This window comes from Pavona decussata, unplaced genomic scaffold (genome assembly GCF_977016875.1).
Source record: "Pavona decussata unplaced genomic scaffold, jaPavDecu1.1 SCAFFOLD_129, whole genome shotgun sequence".
NCBI lineage: Eukaryota > Metazoa > Cnidaria > Anthozoa > Scleractinia > Agariciidae > Pavona > Pavona decussata.
The window spans coordinates 279,731-300,670 of NW_028145543.1; positions in this window are offsets into that span (position 1 = coordinate 279,731).

Genomic DNA, 20,940 nt, shown 5'->3' on the forward strand with positions numbered 1-20,940 from the left:
GATTCCATTTCCTAAAACTTTTTGAGACTTAAATTTTCAGCTAAAGCATCCGAACAACTCTATCTACATTACTTTCACAAAAGTAAAAGTTAAGTATTTTGCTTGAATGTTCTCGTTTAGTGTCCTGACCATAATTAGTTTCCGTCTATCACCCACGTCGTTGACCAAAACGAACGAAAACGATGTAGATAGTAGAACATCTAGACATTTTCTGGAAAGGCATTGGTTGGACGGGAAATTGTTCTTTGTAGTGAGGACTGGTCAAAAAAAATCTGGACAAGGCAGGCATGAATTTCGTTTTTAATTATATTATTGAACATTTCGCAATTCCACCAAAAAGCGAAAATTTAGGGACTAAAGGTTTCTTTTCGTAGGGAGTACATACAATACAATATAACACAATACAATACAAAAAACCTTTATTTCATCTCGAATTTAAGGTAGCAAAGTTGCTAAATAATATCTCTGAGAAATAAAATAAAAAAGGAATAACAGAAATAAGCGTATAAAATTACAACTCCAGATAATTTCTTGGCATTTTCAATCGGGCGATTCTACTTCTGCTTAAAAAAAGGAACCCTTCCTGTCAAAGTAGCTACTGTACGATATAGCTTGATGCCGAGTTCTGCACAGAACAGAATTCGTTACATTTTTAGTCCATATCATTATATATAGCTCTATGGCTTTTGTCGCAGTGTTTCTACAGTCTGATTACAAATGTTCGGATCAAAGTGGGGGTCTTGCTGCATGCTTCGTTATCTTTGCTCTTCATTCTGTCAAATAAGATCTCGTAGAAATCGAAAGGCTTGAAGATGTCTAACTCCAGCAAGTACAGCTCTTCTTCAGATAACTTCTTGGCATTTTCAGTCAGGCGATCCGACTTCTGCTTTACAAAGTAACCCTTCTCCTCAAAGTAGCTACTGCACGACACAGCTTCTTGCCGAGTTCTGCTTCTTACATCTTCTCCTTCTGCGGTCAGGTTTACTTCTGTCCTCCACCTTTTCGTAAGTCTCGGTTGGTTTTCTTTGGCAGTCTCAATCATCAGAACTTCTACCTTTGTGTTCGACGGCAATGAAAACACTTCCATTTCTTAATCGGCGTTCCTTCCTATTTTATTCCAGAAAACTGGAAAAGGCGAACAGGGCGAATAAACTCATATCAGGAGTCTTTATTTATAAAGATAAGGTTATGTAAATTAGAGAAGCCACCTGACGATAAGGTTGCGTAACCCGTTTCGTATCAACCAATCATCGTGATTTCAGGTAATGACGTAGAAATAAAGTTATGCAATCACCAACGCGGACTAATTTTTGAAACGGTAATTAGGTAATTAAGTCGCGATGGATTTCAAAGAAACAATCACTGTAATTCCTGAAGAGAAAATTTAAAAAAAAAACCTTAAACGATGGTTGCACTCACGATTTTGGTGTTCCATGGGGAGAGGCTTTTTTATAAGAGAAGTTGGAAAAGTCAGTATATTCCCCGCAAAAAGGGTTTGTTATTGTTGGCTGTTTTGGTCCAGCCTAGACGCCCGGACGAAACCATTGCGCGAATTAAGTTAGAATCCAGTCATAAACGAGCGGGAAAGTCCTTGGAGCTCACATTATTTTGTCTTTCTTCCTTTAATTGAATTTCTTAGTTTAAGAGAGTGTTGCATTAGTTGGTGTTATCTCAAATGAAAACAAAAGCAGGTTGTGAGATTATTTCCCCTTTTTGTGATTAGTTAGAGGAACTTAAATAAATATTATTATATAAACTCCTGAGCGCCCAACTTAAAAATAGCGTGTCCATGGGACAACCGGGCAAGAGGTGATGATACTCAAATCACCGATTTCGCTCAAACTTGGGTCAATGGTTGAGCACCATTAGCACATAAATGTGTTAAAACAACATGTTGAAATACTTAATTATTTCGGAGTTATGAGGACCCCTGAAAAAAGGCACCAAATCTATACATCATATTAATTAAATATCTTTACTTAAATTACTTAATTAATTAAATATCTTTATTTGAATAGTCAGACAAAAAGATTGGCGTTGTGGGAATGAAAACTACTGACCAAATGATGTTTATCATCTAGTAGCTATTGCAACAATGTTCTGCAATTCACAACTGAATAGTTGTTTTCGTTATTTTCAGAAAAGCCTTAAATTGGGTTTTTTTGGAAATCTTCAGATGTTTTACCAAGGGTGTACCACTCGGTTCTCTAAAACTTGTTTAATTTCAGACCAAAATAATTCATTTGCATTTCTGTTTGTGACAACTGGCAGTTAAAGTCCATGTCACTGGCCTTTTGATACCTGAACGTTAGCCCTTCGTCAGGGCAGATTGATTGTTTGTTTGTAATCTCATCATGAGTTAATTACCCAATATCGTGGGTGACAATTATTTCTGAATTTTCATGCAAAATTTCAGCGTAATTTTATAATTTCATACGTGAAATTACAAAATTGCTATGGCAACGTTTTTCGATACATGTCAAACACTCACGAATGTGAGCGTAGTTTGACATCCATGATATTAAAATGTAATCAATTGGTACACTCTTCAAATTAGGAAATAATTTCACGTTTTACTATTTGATTACCCATACTAATTAATTCTTGTGATAAAGCGATTGCGCAACTCCGTTGTGGCATCATTATTGGAAATTACGATGATAATTGTACATGTGAATCTGGTAATTTTCTAAATTTTCCAGTTTTTCGGAAAGAAAAGAATAAGAAAATCAGATAAATGAATGGAAGTGTTTTCATTGCCGTCGAACACAAACGCATAATTTCAGGTGATTGAAACTGCGAGAGAAAACCAACCGAGAAAAGGCGGAGGACAGAAGTAAACCTGACCACAGAAGGAAGAGACGTAAGAAGCAGAACTCGACATGAAGCTGTGTCGTGCAGTAGCTACTTTGAGGAAAGGGTTACTTTGTAAAGCAGAAGTCACATCCCTGACTGAAAATGCCAAGAAGTTATCCGAAGAAGAGCTGTACTTGCTGGAGTTTGCCATCTTCAACCCTCTGGATTTCTACGAGATTTTATTTGACAGAATTAAGAGCAGAGGCGAGGAAAAATGCAGCGAGGCTTCCACTTAAGCCTAAAATGATGATGTTAAATGGAACTCCATAGTGTCTCAGTATCTTCCATAGGCTCTCTCTGTGCACACTGTCAAACGCTTTCTTGAAGTCGATGAAACTTACGTGTGAGGGGTTACAATCCAGAAATTGGAGGGGGGAAAGTAGTTGACACACCCTCTTCTTCTAGGGAAACCTGTCTGATCTTCTCTCAGCCTGTTGTCAACAGCATCATGAATGTGTCCCAATTCAATTGGTGGGGGCGTTGCACGGAATGATAGAAGGTTTACAGTACTTGGAATCAACACGTGCTCGCATGAGTCTATCACTGACGGGCTCCCATGCTAGTAGGGACCTGACCACTTCTTTCCGGGCTATCAGGGCGACTCCGCTAGTGTGGCAATTGTCACGAACTCAGTAAAGCATAAGTGGTCCATCGCTTAACACTTTTCGTTCAGAGCCAGTCCATTGGCATACACCAGTTGATACCTTTTCCTCTCACCAACCTGCGCAGTCTTCGCGTTTCGTACAGGGTGCCCACATTCCATCCCGCTAACCGTGCCTTTGCTTTGGCTCCTCCGAAAAGTCTTACTCGCTCTCCTAGCGTCCATGGGGAGGCTGTCATCCTGCCTGTTGGTTGGCTAGATATTTCGAAAAGGTCCGTGCTTTTAAAAGTTGTGGCGGTTTCGGTAAAAAATGTTTCTTTGTAGGGTGGGTAGTTAACCCCATGCCCTCACCCTCAACCTGGAAGGCAATTGACTGTGTTTAGTATGATCTCTCCCCCGTGACTCAAGCTTAACTAGAATTGAGATTACAAATGATTTCTTGCCCATTAAAAATTAGGGTCCCTTGGAGAGACGGGATCTCTGGAACCCCAAAACCGGTTGACCAATTGATCTTTGGGAGGAAAATATTGCAGTAATTGAAATTGGAGCTGTTTACCGGATCTCCCCAGTTCAGGTGCGTGTATGGAACAAAGCAAAGAAACTAGTAGCCCTTACACAGTGTTAATTTATTACACCAGTAACAGATGGAACATTCTTGAAACTTAAATTTCAGAAGAAGACTGACCAAGTCACGAAATGAAATAGTGACATTACCAGTACCAAACGTCCACACAGTTGAGAAAATAGAAAGATATATTGAATGTTTATATTGTTCCAAAAAATTCTTCAAGGATCTCAGGTCATGTCGTACAATGCGATAGGTGCGGATACACAACGACAATTTCAAACTGTTCAAATGATATTTGTGCAACATTGGTGTTATATGTTGAGTTCAATATGTTCAATTAGCTACCTTTGGCAGTGTGCTAAATACTCCTGCTCTTTTAGAGTGTAACTATCACCTGCTATGCGAACTCTCGAATAGTAAAAAAACTGAAGCCGGCTTGAATTTTGCCTGTATTGTAATTTTATTCTTTACTTCAAAATCGGTCACTGTACCTCCTAATGATTCAAAGAACTGCAATCAAATCTAGTTCGTGTTGTTGTCTTATGTTGAAATGACAATTTCAAGACAGTGAGTTTTCATTATTTCGTATTTCAAGTTCCTAAGCATGATTTATGAACTTTGTAAAACATTGTCGAGTTTTGAAAATGAATAATTAAACTGTCTTTATCAGTGGTCAGCAGGAGGAATCATAAACCTGAGATCAAGGGAATTCACAAGAACTTGAAGCCAGACTCACATCCCATTTTCTGCTGCATCACAGAAATTAGAATTAATTTTTATATTTCTGAGTTCATGAAATCCAAGGAGCTAGTCCAGTCTCCCCTTCCCTCGGAGGCGTTTGGGGGACAGTAGTAAGGAAAAACGTTCCTTCACGTTCGCTCCATTTGTCAAGGCTTTATTCGTTCACTTTTTTCACTCCATTTCGCCTTGAGAAAAGGAAGCGAGCATAAAGAGACGTTTTCCTTACTGCTACGGTTAAATTATAGACAAGTCGTTCAAAAAATTATAAATTTCCTTAAATAAGCTTGCAAAAAAATTAAAATTAATTTAAAGAAATAAAATAATTAGATAAAATGAATCAAGAAAACAAAAGACAAGAAAAATTGTTAAACCAAAATATAAATCTCAACCTATTTTATTTTTAGGTAATCGTAAAAAAGAATGATTAAAAATTCCCAAAAAAGAAAAAAGATCAACTTACGCAAGCTGAAATTCGAGAGATTATATCTTTTTTATAAATTCCCAAATATATTAGAAAACGAGTCGAACCAGAATTGAAAGATCTTAAGAAAAAATAATTAAACTTTACAACATATCTAATCTTAAAATTAAAGAAAAGGAAACAGCTCTCAAAGGATTTGCAAATGATGTTACAATAAAAGGAGTTAAAGGTTTTGATCCACCTTCTTTTTTTGAAAAATTATCAATTTTTTAAAAGAAAAGAAAAATATCAAGTTGAGGTTTATTCTTCATTGTGAATTATTCAAAAATATTTTCACAACTAATGAAATAGATGTGGTATTAACATATTTTCATCCTAAAATAGAAATAAGTATTGAAGAAACTTATGAAGAAAACTTTATCAAAACGTAACGGAAAAAATAATTTTGAAATTGAAAACCATAACAATAATGGAAGTAACTGGATTTTTAACGAAATAATCTCTTTACATATCAATACTGTTGAATATAAACCTTTAAAATATGGTTACTCTTCCAGAAAACTTGCCTTTGAAAAATGCTATAAATAATATTAAAAACAAAGATAATGAATGTTTCAAATGGTGTATTTTACGATATTTGAATCCTGTTAAAAAAATCAGGAAAGGGTAGGTGATTTGAAAAAAAGAAGACAATTTGAAATTTGATGGAATAGATTTTCCAGTTAAACTCACAGATATTAACAAATTTGAAAAATTAAATCCTGACATACCAGAAACCAATGTTTATGGATATGAAAATAATGTATATCCTATTAGAATCAATAAAAAAAGATGCTTTTAAATCAATAACTTTGTTTCTTGATTTTGATGGTGAAAATAAACATTATTCACTCATAAAATGTCTTTGAGATTAATTAGTTCTCAAATCAATAAACATCATGGAAAATATATTTTTGTAAACTGTGTTTTTCTCTGTTTGGTAAACAAGAATTGTTGGAAAAACACGCTACATGTCGGTCAAACAAACCAGTCAGTATTGAAATGCCTAAGAACCATTTTTATTTTTTTAAGAATTATAATAGAAAATTAAAAAATGCCTTTTGTAATTTATGCTGATTTTGAATGTTTTACAAATTTAATTCAAGGTTTTTCTCAAAATCCAGAATATTCTTTTACTGAAAAATATCAAAAACACACTCCATCAGGATATTGTTCATATTTTAAAGCTGATGATTCGATGGGTTTAAAAATTACAGATAATTTTACTGTTTGTTCTGCTTCACAGAAAAATAAAAATACATCAGAACAGTTTGTCCAAGATCTTGAAGCAATACCTAAAAATATTTATTAGAAATATTACAATTAAATTCTTCAAAGAAAAAATTGTCATACATGTGGTGGTGAATTCAACTCTACGTAAAGTAGAGACCACTGTCATTTTACTGGAAAACACAGAGGAGCTGCTTGTGATTACTGCAATTGGAAATTTAAGAAACCAAAAATGTTACCAGTCGTTTTTCCAAGAATGTAATAGTTTATACAACCAAAAGTCTTTATGATATTTCTGATATAAAAATCATATTTGAGTTACGGTTTATTGATAGTTTTAAATTCATGTCAACATCTTTAGCAAATTTTGTGAATAATCTTAAAAAGAAGCAAGATTTCAAAATTCTTTCAAAATATTTTCCAAAAGAAAAACTTGAATTACTAACAAGGAAAGGTGTTTATCCATATGATTATGTTGATTCAATAGTAAAATTCAATGAAAAAAATCCCTCCTAAAAAGCGTTTTATTCCAAACTATATGATAAAAAAAAATCTCAGATGAGGATTATAGACATGCTCAAAATGTTTGGAAAGAATTCAAATGTAAACAATATTGGTGATTATCATGACCTGTATTTGAAACAGACGTTATTCTTTTAGCAGGTGTTTTTTATTGAAAATTTTTTAGAAATATTTGTATAAAAAATTATAAATTGGATCCAGCATGTTATTGTACTGCTCCAGGTCTTGCTTGGGATGCATGTCGTAAAAAGACAGAAAAAATTGCAACTTTTATGAGATCCTGAAATGCTTCTCATGTTTGAAAGAGGTACACGGGGAGGAATATCAATGATAACAAAGAGATATGCCAAAGCGAATAATAAATTTATTCAAGATTATGATGAAAAAAGAGCCAAGTAAATTTATTTCTGATTTGGATGCAAGCAATCTTTTTTTTTTAAAGAACACTTTTTTAAGTACTTCAGAAAAGTACATTTCATTAATTATATTACTATATGATACTACATTACAAAACTAAAAAGAAGCATACTTAACTGTAGTTACCTTCACAACAAACTAGCCACACAACTTACAATACAGCTAACACCGGAACTAACAATTATATCGTTACTTGCAATACGATACTAATTACTTACAATACTTACATACTTACAATACGGTACTAACGATGTTTACAATACTTATGATGCTTCAGTTTAAAACTACAAACTTAGGCAACAAATTACACTATTACACTTAACTTGCTGGCACATGGCAGCCTTGCAAAGCAATATAGCAAAAAAAATGAACTAAAATTAAAAGACTCAAAGACTTATTTGCAACTTAGATTTGTGTTTTTCAATTTCAAGGTGACTCTTTAATGGATGCAAGCAATCTTTACGGTTGGGCAATGTCAAGAAAATCACCAACTGGAGAATTTGAATGGATGAAAAAGAAATAATTAAATAACTGGAATAAATTCAACGAAGATCCTTTATGTCAAAAAAGGTTGTATATAGGAGTTGATCTCGAATATCCTTCCATGATAAAAACAATGAATATCCTCTTGCACCTGAAAAAATTAAAATCAATGGTGTTGAAAAACTCATTCCTCATCTTGGAGAACGAAAATATTATGTCTTGCATGTTTCAAATTTACGACTTTATACTTCTTTTGAAATGAAAAGAACAAAAATTCATAGAGGTATAAAATTTGATCATAGTAATTGGATGAAAGATTATATCGATCTAAAATACAAATCTTAGAACACAATTAAAATCTGAATTTGAAAAAGATTTTTTCAAGTTGATGAATAATTCTGTTTTTGGGAAACCAATGGAAAACATTCGAAACAGAGTAGATGTTAGATTGGTTAATAATAAAAAACAAGCAAAAAAATCGTAAGGAAGAGAAATTTTGAAAAAAATTAAAAATTTGATAAAAATCTTATTGCGGTATATATGAAAAAAAATGAAACTTGTTTTCAACAAACCTGTATATCATGGGGGTGTGTATTCTTGATATAAGCAAGTTGCTCGTGTATGATTTTTATTATCAATATATCAAACCGAAATATAAAGAAAAATCACAACTTTTGATGAAAGAGATACAGATTCTCTCCTGTATGAAATAGAAACGAATGATTTTTATAGGGATATTTCAGAAGATGTTGAATCAAAATTTGACACTTCTAATTTTTCCGAAAATCATCCATCATTACCAACTGGGAAAAATAAAAACGTTATTGGAATGTTTAAAAATGAAACCGGTGGTAAAGAAATAACGGAAATTGTGGGGTTGAAATCAAAACTTTATGCATTTTTTGTAGATGACAAAGAAGAAAAGAAATGCAAAGGAATTAAAAAGTCGGTTATTAAAAATTAAATTAGTTTTAACAATTACAAAAAGTGTTTATTCTCTGAAAAGGAAGAAATAAGAAAAGTGAATATTATTACAACTGATAAACATGACTTGTAATAACAAGTACTTAAATGAAGTTGCATTATCGAGCAAAGATGTTAAGAGCGAATGCCCAAAAGAATCAAACAAAATCGGAAAATAGCGGCAAAAGTGTAAAATCTCAAAATCGCTCAAACTTTGGCTATCAGTAGTCCACACTGAGTTATTTATCACAATGTAATTAATTTGTCAAAAAACTTTTTTTTGTGGTAGAAAATGACTTTAATAAATTTCGGTGCTAGTCACGAGAAATTTCGACTTGAAAATTAACGGTTTCTAAGCAAGCCGCTCGCCTTAACTGTAGAGCAAGAAGACATATACTTATTATCAGCTTATTTTACATCTCTTCCCGATTTGATTTTATTATTTCTATGAAGTTTGAAAAAACCATGACATCGAGAGGGACCTAAACGAAATCCAACCGTTACTCTATGGAAATGACGAGCTCAATTTAAAAGATTATTTACCACGCTACCTTTATCACGAATGGGATGAAATTTCAACGGTAAAGTTAGGAAGAAATGGGCTCTTAATTAATGTAACGTTTGTTCTGGGGAAATTAAATCGTTGTCTATAACAGAGCGCTAAAAACCACTGAAATACAACTGAGCAAATAAGAGATTGCATGACAGATCGTGACAGAGGTTACAATTGTGTTTTACGGATATTAAAGCCCGAACTCGATATTAATGCTGTTCATAAAACAACAGCATTCTCTTTTGAGAATGTAATGGTTTTCCCTCATTATATGAAACTTTGTCCGTACTTTGGGTGAGCAAATTCATAACTCCCAAGAAAAAAGAAAATTTATGAAATTGCGAGACATCGGGAGGTGTTCTTGTCTCAGACCCCTCCATGCTTTAACTGTAGATTCATTTCGAAGTTTACCTATTTGTTTGTTGCGTGTGAGATAATTTGTCTTTATTCTATTCGGTTGTGAGAACTAGTAACTCACTCGTTTCATTTAGCATGAGATCTGATCATGACAATAAATGCTATTATTGCCTACTTGTGACAGTTTTGATTGGCAACAAAATTTCAGCTTCTTGGGTATAAATGACGTATTTCCTCGAACAAATCCGGGGCGATTTTTTTCACACCAAAAGAGGGCAATTATTCGAGCGAAGGCGATTATTCGAGGGAGACGATTATTTCAAATATTGCTCTCTAGAATTTGTGCCTTACATATTTTGTTTTATTATTAAATCGATCAGGAAATAATCGCATCAATAAACTGAAAATAGGCTTTTAAAGAGTTAAATTTGGTTCCTTGATTCATTTTCAATGTCAATATCCTTAGCGTCAGAAATTGAATCGTCACTGATCAGTTTTGCTGGATAAAAAAAAGGAGATGCCGAGAGGGGTGGGGTGAAAGCGATTATTCGAGAGAGGCGGTTATTTCAAATATTTTTGTCAAAGGGGAGCGATTCCTGGAAGGAGGCGGGTACTCGTAGGACGAATATTCTTCTAGAACACGGTTTTTCATAAAACTCCGGCCTTCAGGTTCTTTCCGCGTCAGGGAGTCATACATCTAAATGGCATATATACAATAAAAAATTACTGCTAAATGAACCTTCACAGTTACAACAAAATTTATGTAAGATCCTAGTCTATTATTCAATGTAACTTTCTATGAATGTATGTGGTGGTGAATAAATAAATAAATAAATAAATAAATAAATGAATGAATAATTAAATAAAACAGCTTGTGTTTTCCTGCCCTAAAGATTAACAACATGTACTGTTTTCATTACGAACACTTGCTGGCTTGACAACTGCAGTCCTGCACCAGGTTTGAAATCATGTCCACGAATGGCTTTTTCCGTTTGACTTTAACTTCTGATGTGTCAAGTCCGAAGGCTTCACAGATGTTCCGTAACATTAACACTGAAAGTAAGCTAAGCTTGGAATTAATGACTAGCTCACAAATGTTGTAGGAGTCATATATTATCGGATGTGAATGCTGCTATCGGTTGGTGCTGCACAATACAAGAAAACTAGCTAGCTTTACAAAGCGCATCACTCTGAGTAAGGAAGTTCGTTGGGAAAAATTCCATAACTTTTGCGTGGAACTCGTTTATAATGGCTATCAGTATAGCAACACGCTCAAATAGTTAATTTCAAGAGTCAGCAAAATAATTATTTCCGAGGCTAATTTTAAACAAAAACTAGAGAATTTAAATTTTGAAGTCTCTGTTTTGTCAGTTTTCTATAATTTGTGATCATCGGCATTCGTTTTTTTTTTTTTTAACTCATAAAGAAACTCGTAATCATCCAAGTAAAGAGACAAATATGTGCACTACTGGCTATGTGAAAATTGGCGAGGGAGCGAGGGAAAACTTGAATGAAACAAATATGCCATTAAACATTTTATTTATCCAACAAAATGATGAATAATAGAATTCAGCAACTTGTAACAAGGCCATTAATGTATTTCCATCCGGTTAGGTCTGAATTAACGGTCTGAATGTTTCCCGAAATACGTTTGGAATATCTGTCACGGTGCGTCACGCAATCTCGATTTTGTCAGATTTTGAGCGCTCTTCCACAGAGCACAATTAAATTTCCCCAGAAAAATTTTTATTTTAATTGAAAGCCCATTTCCTCCTTATCTCACTCGTACAGTTTCATTTGATTTGTGATAAAGGTAGTGGGATAAATTATGTTTTCAATTTAGCAAGCGATTTCTATAGAGTTACGGGTCCCTTTTTTTCTGGTCGGTCTCAGTGTTACAAGCTCGATCGATCTTGATGGGAATTGAAAGATAAAACCTTAAAAGGTTGTAGAACGAGCTGATAGCAAAAAGATGTCTTCTAGGTTTATCAATAGGGCAAGTGGGCTGCTTCAAAATGACTGATTTTTCAACCCGAATTTTCTCGTGTCTGGCTATGAAATTAATCTTCGTCATTTTCTGCCGAATCAAAAAGTTATTTCACAAATGAACCACATAGCAATGAATAACTCAATTTCAACTACTAATAGCCAAACTTTTAGCTATTTTCAAAATTTGAAAGTTTGCCGCACAATGTTCGATTTTTGTGTGCACGCGCTCTTAAAAGAATAATAATGGATGACAAGATACACACTTGTTCCGGGGCAGGGGAGGGGCTTTGCCCCCGCACCCTTGAAATAATTAATAAGCAGAGGGTTTTGATTGCTGATTTTCTACATATATAATAAATAGAAATCTCTATGATCAAAGATGAAGATGAAATAAAAAATGCTTTGAAAAAACGTTTAGACCAAACAAGACAATTTAAACATCTTATGAAAGAAAAAAGAGATGAACAAAAAAAGAAGAAAGTAAGCTTTGAAATAAGAAATATAGATGGTAAGCTTTTACCCCACACCCCAAAAATTCAAAGAAGATCCAGTAGATTATATTTTGGAACAAATTATAGATAAAAATCATCAATTAGAAAAAGTTATGAAAAAAATGAGAGATGACCAAAGAAGAAGGAGAAAAAAATTTGAGGAGTTCCGGAAACATAGTTTCCTGATTAAAAAAAAATATTCAGAATAAAAGAAATGGATTTAGAAAAGATTCGTATCAAAAGGATAAACCTTGATTTACAATGTTTTTTTAATCGTTTGGAAAAATATAATATAAAAAGAAAAATCTTGCAGCAAACAAGAATTTGTTGGTTATCAACCTCTTTTGGAAGAAATTTTTAACCGAAATGAATTTTTGGAACAATGTAGTGGTAATTTTCGAAACAAAACAATATATCAAAGAAAATATTAAATAGAGCAAGTTTGAATAAAATAGACATTCCTCAAGAAGATAAAGATAAAATAGAGTAGATATTTAGATTAATTAAAGATTATCACAGTGTAAACAGAAAAATATTTATACTTATCAATTATGTCATTAAAAAGATACTTGATTTGATTTCAGAAAACTTCCCCTCTGAAACTGAAATAAGTAAATCAGAAAAAATAAAAAGAATATGAAAAAAGGTTGGTTAAACATTTACAAAAAAAGATATTGATGGGATAATATCATCAAAGGTTTTACCCCCGAACCCCCATTGAAAAAAATCAGGGTTTCATCTCCATTCCATTATTTGTAGCAGCAGGAGGTTTGGAGGGTGCAACCCTCTGATTATAATGTTTTTCAAATTTTATCGGAGGACACAAGTCAATTATCATTTCATTCAATATTTTCATTTCATTGATGAATTTCTTATCATTAAAATCATTTCCTCTGAGGTAATTAGACCGTTAATCCACCAGTGTTTTTTGATAAGTTGGGCATTTATAAGCAAACTTGCTCATTTCGATTTTCTTTTTATGTCTTTTTATTTCAGAAAATGTTTTCAACAACAAACCTGCTCCAGAAATTGTTCCCAATGATATTGGATTCAAAGTTATTCGACCTGATGTAATCTAAAATGTGTATGACACTGACTTGTAAAACGTTAAAAACCAAACGTTTATAAAAACTTTAACAAGACGTTTCGGCCAAAAATCTTCGGCCTTCGTCGGTTTAAAAAATGACAAATAAGCAAACGCTTATCTAACGGTTCACAGTATGCGCGTGCTACAATCACGACGCGTAACGAACGATCACCGCGCGAGAGAACAGATCACGTGAGTGAGCTATAAATTCCAGGAACATCAATATGTTCATTGCCCGCATTTCGGTCTCGCAGAGAATGCCAGGCCTCAAGAAAAAGTCTCTTGTGATAATCACGCGCTTTGTCGACAATGGTGGCTCTCGTATATCAGAGGCGTCTCCGAAAGAATTTTTAGGGTGTTGCGGAGCAATAATCTCAAAGTTGGTTTTAAACCTCTTAACACTTTGCGTGCACGCTTCCCACTGCCCAAGGACAAACGATCCGCTTTACAATCAAGATGTGTGGTCTACAAAATTGGGTGTTCTGATTGCAATTTTGTGTACTATGGGCAAACGGACAGAGCTTTGGCAACAAGGATCAAAGAACACAGAAGAGCAGTCCGTGTTGGCGATAACAACTCAAAGATATCGCAACACGCCAATCAGTTTGGCCATAGTATAGATTTTGACCGAGCCACCATTGTCGACAAAGCGCGTGATTATCACAAGAGACTTTTTCTTGAGGCCTGGCATTCTCTGCGAGACCGAAATGTGGGCAATGAACATATTGATGTTCCTGGAATTTATAGCTCACTCACGTAATCTGTTCTCTCGCGCGGTGATCGTTCGTTACGCGTCGTGATTGTAGCACGCGCATACTGTGAACCGTTAGATAAGCGTTTGCTTATTTGTCATTTTTTAAACCGACGAAGGCCGAAGATTTTTGGCCGAAACGTCTTGTTAAAGTTTTTATAAACGTTTGGTTTTTTTATTCGACCTACTTTCGTTCCAATGACGATAAAAGAGGTGGAAGTCATATCGACTAATAAATTGATTCGCTTAAATTGTTTGTACGCCTTTTTGTGACACCAAAACTGTTTGTGATAAAATCTATACAAGGATTTAATCTTACTTAAGTTTTCTTCGATTATATCGTTATTAATATGATTGAAATCAATAAATGTCTTTCATTTATTGTAAGATTATATAACCCCAGGAAACCCCGCTTCCCCGAACCCCTCCTTTTAATTTCGTAGGGGGGTGGGGGATTTTGTTAAAGTTAAAAAGCATTTATTTACATGTGGGGAATTATCCAAGAATCTAACATTAATAATGTCACCTTCATTAACAGAAATATCCAAATCATGTTATTGATATTTAAGACTACTCATAGCATAATACTATTTCCCTTCAATTTTTATTCCCAAATTTGGATATGAATCCAAATCATCTACAATATGTAAAGAATCTTATGAGGGGACACCCCTTAAACCCCGCGAGGTTTGGAGACGGAATCTCTGATTTTGTAAATAAGTCATTGTCAAATTATGATTTGATGGAATGAATACAAAAATTAGTATAAAAAATTCCAGAGGAATTTTCAGTCGAGATATTCTCCCAAAGAAAATAAAACAAGAAGTTGGAATCATTAATTTGGATTACAAAGATGGTCCTGGTACATATTGGGTTTGCTACAGAAATATTGAACCAAATTATTGTGAATATTTTGATCCTTTTGGTTTGGAAATGCCTGAGGAAGTTGACACATATTTATCTCAGGGGCTTCGCCCCCAAATCCCTCCTGTGTGGGGGTTTAAAGGGGTGTCCCCTTTGATTTATTATTCAGGTTATGAAATACAATTGAGAACTTCGGTTGGATACTCGTGTATTTATTATTTAAATAAAAGGGAAAAGGGCAAAACTATTCTTAAAACAATTCACAATCCAAATTTTGATTTGAATGGTCAAAGAGTGAATAACAAATACATAAAAAATTATTTCTCAGAGGGTTTCACCCTCATAAATAGACATAGGAGGTGTGGGGGACGGAGTCCCCTACTTTAATAAAATATATAAATAAAATGAAATCATATTGTGTAAAACAAAAACAAACGTAATGTGTTGGACCATCTGGTTTCAAATACACAAAAATGGAAGACTAATGTTTTTCTGTACGTGCGCTGAGTGTAAGATTACAAAAGCAAAATTTGTTTAGAATCAGGGGAACTAATTCAGCCCTCACCTCAGGGAACCCAGGCTGCCCGAACCCCTCCTGCGCGAGATGGGGGCATGCCAGATGCAGTTGCATCGACTGGAACAGATTTATTAATTTACCTTGGAATTCCTTGGTTGGGTAAAAAAGCTGTCGAAATGGGAAGATATTATACTGATGAAGCAATGAGAAAATTTCAAAAAAGATTATCGATTATGCTTTGGATAAATCGAATCCCGTAGTAAATAGAGTACGATCAGTAGCATAGAATCAATTATCAACCACGATACGACGAAATAAAAAATACAAAACACATCAGGGAACCCAGGTTCCCCGAACCCCTCCCGCAAAGAATAAAAAAGGAGGAAACCGTTTGAGTTTAGATTTGCACAAGGCAATTGGAAGACTACCGAAACCGAAAAAGGGTTAGAATTTACCAGGACATAATTAAACAGGACTATATAATTCTCTTGAAAATCAGGTAAAATGTGATCCAAACACTGGTAAAATTTTAGAAATTTGCTAATATAAAAGTAATATAAATGTTTATTGTTTTTTATGTATTGTATTGAATCTCGTTGTACGTGTGAAAATAAAATTGAATTGATTAATTGGGAAAAACAGATGCTGTTGCTATGAGACATGATATTGATTATTCTGTTTGTCAAAATAAAGGACAAAATGTAAGACAATGTGAAAACAAAGCAGATTAAAAAAAATGGTAGACTCTCTGGATGCAATTCCATGGAAAGAAAGACAGTGGGGACATGCAATCGCTCGAAACATAATCAATACAAAACAACAACTTGGCCTTGGGTCAACATTAAGTGATTGGTCTCAACGTCTTGCCGATGAATTACATAAACCAACCACGTGAAATTTTGAAAAGAGAAGAGTTATTTCATGTGGTAACGACCAAATTTGGGCTTCTGATCTCGCAGAAATGCAAAAAATAAAGCAAATGGAATAAAGGTTTTAGATATCTTTTGATGGTGATAGATGTGTTTAGTAAATTCGGTTGGATTGAACCTTTGAAAGATAAACGCGGAGAAACAGTAGCAAAGGCGTTCGACAAAATGTTTAAAACAGGTCGCAAACGGCAAATGGACAGACAAAGGATCTGAAGTTTATAATAAACATGTCCAAGATTCATTGAATAAAAATAACATAAAATAACATAAAACGTTAATGAACAGAGAATGAGGAAAAGTGTCAAAAGTCAAGTATTGTAGAAAGATGGAACCGCACGATGAAAGAAAATATTTGGCGTATGTGTACGGCAAACAATAACACTGTTCATTATGATAAGATTGTAAGCTTGGTTGAGAAATATAATATTACAAGACATTCAAGTGTAAAGATGACACCTGTCCAAGCAAGACAAAAGAAAAAAAAAAATCTTGTTTAAAAAAAATTATACGGCGACTGATTTATGCAAAACTAAAAGTGCCTAATTTTCCGTCCGTGATATGGTCCGTTTATTTTTTTCTGAAGCATCTCCGCGGGCCGGAATCTGAAATCCTCGAATCTGATTGGCTAATTGCGCGCTCGTAACCGGTCCAGCTTTTTACGATACGGACCACGGTCCGGATTTTTATCCGCGCTATTCGTGGCAAATTGAGATAATTGTTGCGAAAGTTTACAAACAAAGGCAACAGTTACACGTAAATAACTTCCCGTGGAAATATGTAAGGAAAATATAAATTCTGAAGAAAATGGATTCAGACGAGAGTGTACACAGCGAAAGTGAATTTTACTACCCAGAAGAAGAAACCCCCAACGAAACGACGGCGTTAAAATATGAAGAAGTTGAACAAGACAGGCAATTAAGCAAAATTCAAGATTTGATTCACTCACTTCGCCCTGATAACACTTAAAAAAAGACAACTTACGATCTGAACATTTGGCGAAGATACTGTTCTGCAGTTGGAGAGACAAGAACCCTGGAAAACATTCCTCCTAACGAGCTCAACATTCTGCTGTGCAGATTTTTCATGGACGTCCGTAAAAAAGATGGCGGAGTGTACGAGCCAGGTACACTTGCATCGCTCCAGAGAAGTATTTAGCGCTAGTTTATGTGTATCTAAAGTTCGCCAGCCAACGTCCTGAAGAAATGAAGAGACCCGAGGCACCTTTCTTCCTGGCAATAAACCACAAAAGAAAGCCTGCAGATCCGGTGTGGTACAGTCGAGCTCCTCTCGGAAAAAACAAGATCGAAGAATTTTTGACGAAGGCTGCGAGGGATGCAGGACTGCCTGAAAATGTAATCAACCATTCTGTGCGAAAAACCTGCATTTCAACGGTGATGGATGCAGAAATTCCTGTTAATTATGTCACGCTCAGCGGAGTGGACATACCGGTAAGAATTTAAAAAGCTTAAATTCCTACAAAACTGCTTCCGACGACCACCAGCGAAAGATGTCCTTTCTACTGAGCAGCGAAACGAAATCTCCCATCTCTTCAAACGATGCACCGCTTAATCAAGCAGTCAAAGCCTCGCAGCACCCAGTCAAGCCGAGAGAAGACAAGCAAGCTTCTTCAGGCGAGGATCCCTTCACTTGTTTTTTTGCTGGTTCGAACATCAGTAAAATTGAAGAAAGCACGTTCAATTTCTCTTTCAATACAGCGCCTTGCAGCAGTGGTGAAAGCTCGGCTCGGTCAAAGCCGCGAAAACGCCATATTATCATCTCAGATGACTCAGACTCAGATTAACTTGAACTTGCTTTTGGAAAGTTAGTTTTCACAAATCCAGGGACGTTTTAAACATGTATCGAACCGTAAAAAAAAGTAAACTTCGCCGTGTTTGAGTCTTCATTCATAATTTTTATCATTCGATCGATATTTTTAGACCTTTTGGACATGCGTGTCATCATTTGCAGCGTGTTTTTGCGTGCATTTGCATTTGCAATTGCATTTGCATTTGCATTTGCATTTGCAGCGTGCATTTGCAGCGTGCATTTGCATTCATCCACTTTTGACGTTTGACAGATGATTGTCATTTCAATGACTCTTAAATGGCTTTTTCTTTTTTTACGTGATGACTTGCGAGTGAAAATAACATTAAACTTCCTATAAACATGCCACTTAAATTGATGCCCTATTTACACTTGTTTCATAGGATTTTGTTACCACTTTCCTCCTCCAGCCTTTAACTTACACTCTTACAAACGTCCCGGCGAAAAAAAAGCAAACAAACAGAAAAAAATAAATAAGTTATTTACCGGTCTAGGTCGGTCCGTATGGGAAAAAACTGTGCCCTTGGTCTTGAGTACGGCCCTCGGCCTTCGGCCTCGGGCCGTACTCAAGACCTCGGGCACAGTTTTTTCCCATACGGACCTCCCGCCCGGTAAATAACATATATATTTCGAAACACAAAAATATAAAAATTGCTGGACAGAGGAGATATATAAGATATAGACATTACTTCATGGTTGGTGAGTGCGTACGATTTTTTATTCACGAGTTGTGAAGAATCACAAACGAACGAGCGCGACCGAGTGAGTTTGTGATTCTTCACAACGAAAGAATAAAAATCGTGGAAACGAACCAACCATGAAGTAATTTGTTTATTATATATGTACTGAGATATTACAAAATAATGTTAACAACTAACAGTTGCGCGGCAAAATCAATATAAAAAAACCACGACAAGTTGCAAACGATTTTATTCGAGCAAACTGAATGTACAAAAATTCCTATCGACATTAAAGTTGTTCAATGACTCTGAAGAGAGTAAAACAAAGTCTACTTCTAAACGATTCTTTAAATGAGAAGGAAAATTTTCAGCTTTAAATATCGCCGTTCAACCCGTAACTATATAAAATTTGAAAAAGTTGACTGTTTTGTAAATCTAATTATCGTAATGCTTTCTAATCAGAGTCGGAATCCAGTAATTTTAGCCTTTTGTACCTCTTTGGAGAAGACTTCACTTCAACTTCTTGGATTGCCAACTTCGCGGATTGATTGAGGCTGTTAAAGGAAAAATTTCCTCACAGCCCCATACATTAATTATGCACGCTGATGCAGACTCGTGGCCAGTCGCTATTTACGTGTTTTGTGGGGTAAGAAGATTGAATACGGACCACCACTCAGGGTCTTTAAATAACTGAGGAGAAAGTGCTGTCTTTGCTCTGACATCTGCAAATGGTTACACTCTCTAGTCTTCTCGGATAAGGACGATAAACCGTAGGCCCCGTCTCACAAACCTTGTTTGCAAATAACTCTGTGGGACTTTAAAGAACCCTCTCACTGTTCGCAAAGAGTAGGAGACGTAGTTCCCGGTGTTGTGGTCCCGTCTTTGTGCGTATATTCTCATGGTTGGGTGGGAAAATGCTCGGAGATATTAGCTGCATTAAGCTACTCCAAAATCCGAGGATAAATAAAGATTGATGATGATGATGATGATGATGATGATGATGATGATGATGATGATGATGATGATGATGATGATGATGATGGATTGAGGTGCGCGGGGTGTCATGGGAAGAGGCGAAGGAAAAATAGCGACTGGCAGATTTCGTTTGACAGATTCCTCAAACGAGCTAAAGCGTTCGTCCGATGAGTGATTTCTTTTTTGTTTGCTTGTAATGTCGTGCTGCCGTAATGGCTTCTTGGCAGGAACATTCGTGAGAAGACGATGTGGGTGATTTGGACAGTTCTTTCAGTGAATTGTGGATCGAAGGTTAGTATCACAGTCATATTTCGTCTTTCCACGAATATTCCCACGAAGAAGCCATTACGGTAGCACGACATTACAAGCTAACAAAAAAGAAAGCGCTCTTCGGACGAACGCCATATTGGATCGAAATCTGCCAGTCACTATTTTTCCTACGCCTCTTCCCTGACACCCCGTGCGCCTCAATCCATCCTCGTATCCAATCTTCTCAGCCCACAAAACACGTAAATAGCGACTGGGTACGAGTCTGATGCTGATGTATTAATTATGTATGCGCTCTATTGTTTTTAAAGACAATAACCTATTCCCATGTGTTTTGCAGATATTCATTGTAATTAATACTTACTGCGTCAATAAAAGAGTCATGACTTTTTCTCCCCTTCTCTCTCCGTCTTTCCCAATCTCATCTTCCTTATTTCTCTACCCCAGATCCCTTACTTTTTTTTTTCTTCCCGGTCTACCTACCATGCCGAGCTTTGAACTGAAGCCTTACTGTTAGCGTTGGATTCCATGTCCATCTGCTTTACCACTACACTACGAGGAATTTTTGGAAATTACCCTTTCAATAAATATATTTTATATTTTGTAAGGCATTAAAAATCTACATAACAATACAAAGGCAATTTTTTCATGTGCCTTGCACTTCCCTTACCATTTTCACGGAAAAATGCGTCATTTTCACCCCTTGATTGGCCGGTCTCGGTTTGGGTCTTTCTCCTAGTCATAGCCCCAGAATAGTACAAGGAACACAATCTAAACGTAAACGCGTAGTCCGTGAAATGTTAGGTGCAGGAATG